An 8,990-nucleotide genomic window follows, 5' to 3' on the forward strand; every position below is an offset into this window, starting at 1 on the left:
GGGGCCTCGACCTGCCCCCCCCCAGCCCATTCCCCTGCCCCTGCCCCTTCCCCCACAGACTTACCTGCTGGGGAGGTTTGCCCCCAAATAATTTTTTCTCCCTCTGCCTCAATATGCCCCCCACTTCCCTCCCCACAGACTTACCTGCTGGGCAAGGGGAGTGGGGGGTGCTGGCATGGCAGCACAGGGTAGATCTTGGGTTCCTTTTAAATTCCAAAAGTGACCTCAGACTTAAAAAGGTTGGAGACCACTGTCCTATACCCTGGGATTTCAAGTACAACTGGGGCTGGGAGATCACAGCCATGTCCTGTGGCTACCAGAACCAAGTGGGTCCCAGCACTGGGAAGCATGCTGCCAGGACCCAACATTGCAGCTGCAGGGTGCTGCTGGGACCCAGAGCTAGCCTCTGCTGTGGCTGAGATACCCCTCAGCTGATGAGGGCTCCCAGCCACTGGGGAGACCCTGCTACGCATGCAAATTAAAGCTGAATAGCAACCAGCCATGATGTTAGTACACATTTTCAAGGTCTAACTTAATAGCTGGGTTGGAGCTTTTTATAGTGTGATAGGTACTTTTCACATGTAACTTGTCTCAAAGTAACTGCAATTAACGAGTTAATTGTGCAATGCCTGTAATGTGTAGAGGGGGCCATTGCAATTATGATTTTCTGTCCACATGGGAAAAATAGCAGCCTGTCAAACTAGAGATACAAACATATCGTGATACACCGGGTATCTCAAGGCCTTTTTTTGCCATATATACAGCTATTCTATAGAATTCACTCACACTTTATAATAGCACCTCTAGAAGCAAAGCCTTTTTGTGCCAGAAAGACTTTGTGTTTTAACAAGGGTGGTTATTGTAATGGCATTTAATGTACCTGAGAGTGAGGGGACAGTAGCTTTTAACCAGCAAATGCTATAACAAGAGCCTTACAGTCAGGGAGGAGTACCTGTCTGCACAGAAATATACTGGAAACACTCCAAGATTTCAAGGTAACAAAGGAAAGGATGGTTATAAACAGAGTTTTCAAAAAAAAAAAAATCAAGGAGATGAGGAGGGAAGAAATGAACAAGAATAATGACTTCAAAACTTTTTCTGGTTCCGTACTTCCCTCTTTGTAGAAGCACAGCTGAGCCAATGCAGCTGGCTCCTTGACAAATGTGAAAAAATAAGCCAATTTGAGCTGGCTGTTAGCAGTCGGAGCACAGTGTCTCAGATAAATGAGTGTCTGCCTCAGGTATGGCAGCAGATCTTCCTGAACCATTCCTGAGAGACTTGCCAGCATTGCAGCAGCCCTCAGCCATCAAAAGCAGTAAGAGAGCCCTCTTCAAGTTCCCATTCCCCAACTTCAGTGAAAGGTGACCTTGGAGAAGGTTTTTCTTTTTCATTCCCTCCCTCTTCTACTGTTTTAGTCTTTCCCATCTTACAGCCAGACATGTTTACTATTAACACTAGCTAAAACAAAGCACAGTTGCTCAAGCTATGTAGGATGTCACACATTTAATGGCATGGCTCTGTCTGTAACACTGAGTGGTATTCTGCTTGCTGAGAGTCCCGTTTTAGCTGAGGATCACATTATTCTCCCATGTCCAAGGTTGCTGCTTCTCTGCCTTGGGAAAAAGAGACTGAGCAACATTTTCATGGCCATCCTGCTTTCCAGTCATTACAGTTGATATTGAGGCTGCTTCTCCCCAGATAAATGTTGTGGGGACACCAGAAGAGTGGGCACTGGATGCATACAGAGAAGGGACAAAGACAAAGAAAGCTCAGGGAAGAGAGAAACTCCCAGGAAGAAGAGGGATCAAAAGAGAGAAAGGGCACTGTAATTCACAAAAGCCAGACTTGCCATGTCCCCTCTAGAGTGAGACAGATGGGATGGGGGATTCCAGGTCACTTCTGACATACCAGATGGGGGTACCAGATTTCCTATCAGAAGCCAGGATACGGAGTGGGAGAGCCACAGGGCCTGACAGGTGGGCTCCAATATGCAAATAAGCATCCACATTTTAGGATCCACTGTGAAACTGTTCCCCAACTCAACATATTTGAGGCTCCCCAGCGACTGTGTGGGTGCATCTACACATATCATGTGCATGAATAAACTCTTGAGTGTATTGCTCTTGGGCACCACACTTCACATGTGCCCAGGATGTTGAGCCAGATTGGAGTAGCCCCAGCTAGCAGGAGAGCCTGAGAGGTCAGCCTCCAAGTCCAGGGCTGCTCCCCCCAGCTCTATGTGCTGTGGAGGGGCTGGCTGGAGCATGAGGGTACTTCAGCATGGGGCTAATCAGCAGGCAGCCCCCATGCTGAAGCAACCTTGTGCCCCAGTCAGCTGGGGCAGCATCAACATGTGTGCTGCTGCAGAGTAAAAAATACTGAAGCAGGACAGTACTGTTATTTACAAGTACTATCACGCTGCAGAGTTAATTAATTTACTCGAGCCTACTAGGGGTGCATGTGTAAATGCATGACATTTACTGTGCAGCTAATTAGTCTACTGTACAGCAAACATTTTGTGTAGGTGCACCCTGTATGTTCTTTTATAAGACCATATAATTGGGCTGAAATGTCATGTTCTGATGCAATATCACAAGTTCCTTCATAAGGGCAAGAATGGAGGACTGAGTGAAGTTGACTTTTGGACAGAGAAGGAGCTTTCATAACAACTTGAAAAATAATTACATAATCTAATACCTAAATTACCTAGAACTTGCCAGAATGAATGTATAGCATACCAGCATCCCCCAGACCCACTGCTTAATTGAAGAAGTATCCACAGAAAATACCGATGATAACACAGAGAAATTTTTTGTACTAGGCACAACAGTTTAACTATGTGAGGGCAAGCAAGGCATGAACCCTAGGTACTGCCTAAGCGGGGGGTGCTGGAATATATACAGGCGACATCTCACCTTCCCGTCCCCTCTCCCCCAGACCCCAACACACACCCTATACCTTCCCTGCAGTGGCTCCTGCTCCAACTCTGGGGAGGACAGAGAAGCAGTGGCAGCTCATGGTGCAGAAGCAGTGACCAATGTGGTTCACTGCTGCTGAAGGAGATGATACCATCTTTTTTGGTACCAAAAAACAGTGCTTTTTCGGGTACCTTACACATGCATCAGCAAAAAATGAAGGTAACCTTCTTGAGCTGCAGTGAACCTCCAGCCACTGTTCAGGCAGCAAGTGCCACTGCTGCCCATGGTATGGTACTGGCCAGTTACACTGGATAGGCATAATAGAGGATAATAAGGAACACACTCCGCCTGGAAGAGCTTATAATCTTTTCCCTTGTCTACATGCAAAATAAAATAGAATTAGTCAACCCCCTGGACAAAATTGGCCCAGAGGGCAACAGTGGTGGTGGTGGCTAGATAGGCAGTTTAACTGTTCCCTGCCTGATCCCTTGGGACAGACAGTGTGGACAACCACAAGTAAGTAGGGGTGCAGGGTCAGGGGTGGGAAGTGAGCACAGATCTGAGGTCTGGGGGAGTGGCCACACCTTAGTGCAACATAGGCTAGGTAGCGTGGATCAGAGAGAATTCTGCTCTGGAGTGGCATAATTTTGAGCCACATAAGGAGTTCTTAAAACCAGTTTCAGTTGTTACTGTGTGGACAATCCAGGTGTCAAGACCTCCAGGAACCACCCAAATTACTGTGTAATAAGGCCCATATGGTGAGGACAGAAGTGCAGTTTCCACCTGTAACTGAGACTGTCTTCTGCAAAGCATTCTGAGTTACATTTCCCCAGACCAAACAGAAGTTCATTGTTGGTTTGTGTGTGTGGGGGGGGGGGAAATCTAGCTGCACCTGGCAGCAAGCCAGGTTCCCATAGCAATGGCCAGGCACTCTGCCAGTGCTCACTGTTCTCAGAATGGGAGGGGGGAAAGGCAAAAAAGGGATTTTGTTCTTGGGGCTCCCTACCTGGTGCTGAAGGGTGGGGTGGGTGAATTGGAGCCCTCCCCACCTTGGGGGGATTCCAATGCACCCACCCCACAATCCAGGGGGAAAGAAAACCCTCCACACTGAACTCCCTCCACTCCCTTCCCCCCTCCCATTTTGAAAACAGTGATAATGGGAGGTCTGCAGACACAAGTTACAGAAGACTCTCTGTTTTGAAACATCTTCATTTGACTCCTCATGCAATAAGGGGTCAGATTTTCACCCAATCAGCAATTTTTCAAGCTGTCTGCAGCAGTGCACTTGTGTTTGATCATAGCTACAGACTGCTTTCTGTGGCCAGATCTGGCAAAAATTGTCACTTCTGTCTGCACCCATAGGGTGCATCCACACGTGCAGGCATGTACGCTTGCAGCAGCTCAAATAAGAGCAGTACAAATTTAAGCCCAGAATTTTTGCCTCAGTGCACGTGCCCAGACATGCACTTTGGTGTGGGCAAGTTGTGCCACTTGGGGCAAAATAACTCTGCCCAGCTCCTTTTGCATCTGCAGCCAGGGGGAGCTAGAGCCTGGGGCCACCACCTGTGCTGGCTCCAGCAGTATAAAAAGCTGCCCTGGCAAGCAGCTGAGGGCTATTTGCCCTCAGGAGCTTCTGAGGCCCAGCCACTTGGTATCTGGGGACACTACCCCATGTGCCAGCTGGACTGCTGAAGCAGCCCTGACCTGCCCCCGTCCCCTCTACCCACTGCAGCAGTCTGGCAGTGGGGGATACTTGCTTGCTGTGACCTGCTGCCACCTGTGACAGCATCTGCCATCTGCCCCCCATGGCTGCACACCTGGCAGACCCAGATGGGGTGCCCCTACTCTGCCATCTGGGCAGCTATTGCCCAGAAGATGTGCTTCTTGTGGGGGCCCACTCTGAACTGCCCAAGTGTGTCCTTTCAGTCCCAAATGACCAACAGGTCAGGCACCTCATCTGCCCTCCAGCTAGGTCCCCAGTGCTGTCCCTGGACAGGGTCCTCTGTATGGGTCTTGCCACTTGTCTCACCAGCAGAGATCCTGGTGCAAATTCTCTGATAAGAAACCTAAATTCTCTCATTAAAGTAGCCAAAATAATGTTCTTTTGCTATTAAAGTGAAATGATACTATATATAGAGAGAGATCAGTTGGGCAATGCTTTATAGATATATTTACAAGTTTAAAGCAATTTGGAAGCCTACAGGTGCCTCTATCATCATAATAAAATAAATTCTAAATATCCATACACTTTGGCATTTACTTTTGGCTTTTTTGTCATAGAAAAATCAGAGCTGCCCCTACCCTCTTTGCTCATCAGGATGTGCACCCCTCCTGAGAAGCCCCCCTGCCCCCACAGTCCCCTGCACCTCTCCCCCACTCCAGTCCACCCACCCCCAGTCCCTTATTTACCTCTGACGGAGCCGGGGTCCATGCACCCTGCACCTGTCTAGGCTGCTCTGCATGTGAAGGCAGCATGATTCAGCACTGGGCCAAGGGGCACCCATAGAGACACTCTGGCTGGCTACCAGAGCATCTCTTTGGAGGACCTGAGCCTCCAGTTGCCTCCAAGTATCCAGGTATCAATTCTGAGCCCCTGCTGCAAATATGCAGTGTGGGGAACGTTTTCTTGTTTCCAGCATACCTCTTGCCATGTCTCAGACTGCTTTGAGACATGGCAAGAGGCATGCGTGGGCTCATCTGCACACACCCATAGTGTCTTTCCTCTGCCCCATTTTCTAGTAATTTCTAAAAATGACTTATATGATCTTATGCTTACAGGACAGGAATTGGCTTGTGGCCACAGATGTCACATTTGGTTTCATGAGCAAAATCTAAATAGGTCTAGAATGCTAAGAAAGTTTTCAGCAGCTTAGTTTCAGATGGGGTTTTTTTTGTTTTGTTTTTTTAGCAAAACAGAAAAAACCCCAAACCCTGTCTAACTTTCAGAACAACTTAGAGGCTGGAATAGCAACTTCCTGTAAAATGTTTAATGTTTTGAGCAGTTTACCAGCTGGAATAGCAACCTTTCTAGTGTTAATGCTTAACAGTTTGAACCACTCAACAGATGGAAAATCATAGGATATATTTAACATGTAGAGGCTTTTCACCAAGTAGAAAAATAACTTACAAAATATATTTGATGTCTAGAACTGTTCAGAGGTAGAAGAAGGTTTTTTTCCCTGTGAAGCCTGAAAGAATGCTAATGAGTGGCCACACATTAGTTTCCTAATGTTAAACAACTTGGGGAGTGTGCATACGCGCGTGTGGAGAAGGTATTTGCTCTAACTCAGCAGTTTCACTTCACAGGAACATGCTCAATCATCTCTGGTTTTGATCCACATAGCTACTCTGTACCCATAAAGCCACGCACTTCAAAGCCAAATACCAGGTAAAGAACAGAGTTTCAGCTGGTAAAAATCATGTGTGACGTAGGAATATCTGACTGCAAAGACCGACTCAGGATTACTGAGGTCAGGCTCCTAGAACAGCTGGCAACTATATAATAAGTGAAGTCCAAAAGTGTCCACAAGAACATACACACTGGCCCCTATGCCCTTTCCATTTAGGTAGGCTAAACAAATCACTTTCAGAACCCGTTTTATGAAAAATACTTTTCTTCTAAACACTGAAGTAGCCCTTCCCTGAATCTGTTTCATTTTAAACTAATTCTTTCTGAATACAGGTGACTGCACACAATATTTTCTTACCAATGACTTGTACTTAATAGTTCTCTGTCTCTATTGCAGATACCTTGCCTGATACATTCTAGAATCAAATTAGCCGTTTTCATAGCTATGTTACAGTGCACGTAGTCACTTCTATTATCAGTCAACACACACAGCTCCCTCCCCTTCTGTCTGTAAGCACCCATCTTACAGCAAAAATTATTGGTAGCAGTTTTTAGGTGCTTAAAACGTTTTTGTTATTTCTATTATTCCAGTCTAAATTCTTCCTGGATAATAATCCCTGAAAAATTAATGAGATTTCAATCTGTAACAGACCAGAATCCAAGATCCAGAGTTAAATACTCACAAACTTTGAGGAAATCTGCATCCATGAGTGGCCCTTTATGCTTCTGAGCTCACAACAATTTACAAGAGAAGTGAGGTTAAATTTTAATTGCAAAAACTCAATGTCATGTTTTTTCCACTTCTGGAAAAGACTGAAGCTAAGAATCCTTGAAAAGCATAGAGACCATGGAAATATCCCGAAGACTAAGAGAGGGAAAGCACAAAATGAAGTTAAAGAATTAAGTGTAAAGCTACAGCCACAGATTTCTGGAAAACTCCCATGGCCATCACTTAGGATTGTCCTTGGTCCTTCAGCACCATGATATCAGGGCTCTTAGTACATTTGCTGCCATATCCTTCTGCCTGCATGGCTAATTCTCAGAGTTATTTTGGGTGATTCTCTTGCTTTTAATGACTGTCCTCAAAAGCAAGCTAGAAACTAAAGATTGCTATTTTCTCAAATTAAAGGCTGAAAGGTGCTGCAAGGGGAAAGAAGACAATTATACAACACCTGAATTAGACAGACAGATGTGGACATTGCAGCTTGAGACAGCATGACCTAACCTTTTCCCAGCATGTTATTGTGTTACCATGAACAAATGTGCCAATGACTACACTATGCTGGCACCCTTAGCTACACCCCGTCTGTCAGAAAACTTTCTACAGAAACAGTAAGAAAGAAATTAATTCACATTTCACAAGCTATCAAATGCATTAATGTCTGGGGCACATGCACAAAGCAGAGACCCACATGGGAGGTAATGTCTTACTGTATTAGAGAGATAAAATTGTTAGCTTTTGTACAGAGGCACCTCGCCTTTATAACAAATTCTGTGTCAAAATGAAATTATTAGAAAACACATTAGACATATTTGACAGACATGCAGTCTAGCCCATTCAAGCTACAACCCAACAGTTCAGAGACAAGTTATAGGGGGAAATTATGGGGTCTCAGTGGTATTGCTGCCACACAGCAAGAATTATTTTGTTTAATTTAAAAATAAATTCATTATATTAACTCAATTCAATAGAAACAGCAGGGGGAATCCTGCTAATGTAATCTTGAACATTATAGGGGCCTTTGAATGTACTAAAACAATGAAATACAGGAGAACTGGAGGGTTGGTATCATATAGAGGAAGGAAGTTTTCATTTCTAATTCTAGTTCATAATACTCACACTGAACTTTCAACAAGTAAGTTTAATGCTTGTGTTAAATATGGATAAATCAGACATAGAGGCTGCTCTGAAAAAGTCAACATGTGTCAACATTTATCCATGCACTAGTATCTTCAACATTTTCTTCAGATTTTAGTACAGGACAGGGGTGGGCAAATCATGGTTCATAAACCATGTTACAGCTACCAGGCAGTTTAATTGAGGCTCCTCAAGAAAGGGAAATAGTTAAATAAAAAAAATTCTCTCTCTCTCTCTCTCTCATTTTCTATTTAATTTCTTCGTTTCTTAATATTTATTCTAAAAAGTCATTTAAGGACAAAGAATTACTTCAGCTCATGGCCAGTGCATGGACCACTAACTCTGGGGCATACACGTACCATATTTACTCAAACCCAAGATGGGGTCCCCTCTCTCCCCCATCAGCATGGGGGGAAAAAGCTCCTGATTTTAGATTTGCATACAAAGTGAAGTGCTGCTGCTGCAGCTCTGACTCTGAGGCCAGAGTTGGACCCACAGGAGCCTCCTCTCCTTTCCACCCCTCCCCTCCCCTCCCCTCCCCGCCGCCTCGCTTGCCCTCTGCAGCTTCCGGTCCTTCCTCTGACGCCTTCCCCCATTACTATCAGACTAGCTCAGCTCCAGCTCAGGCAGACACTGCTGCAAGGCCAACAGGGGCTCTGGGCTGATGTGCTGTGCTATGGGAGGGAACAGAGCCCAGCAGCATCAGACTCTAAGTGGGGAGGGAAGGAGGCAGATACTGGGGGATAGCTGGAGGGGAAGATGAGAGCCTGTGTGGAGCTGGGTGGAGGTGGAATAATTGTCAGTTACGACTCAGAAAAGGCAGAAACACGTGATAAACATTTCAATTCTACATTTGGAAAGAAGC

Source organism: Gavialis gangeticus, unplaced genomic scaffold, assembly GCF_001723915.1.
Source record: "Gavialis gangeticus isolate Ggan-Ray unplaced genomic scaffold, GavGan_comp1, whole genome shotgun sequence".
NCBI classification, from domain to species: domain Eukaryota; kingdom Metazoa; phylum Chordata; order Crocodylia; family Gavialidae; genus Gavialis; species Gavialis gangeticus.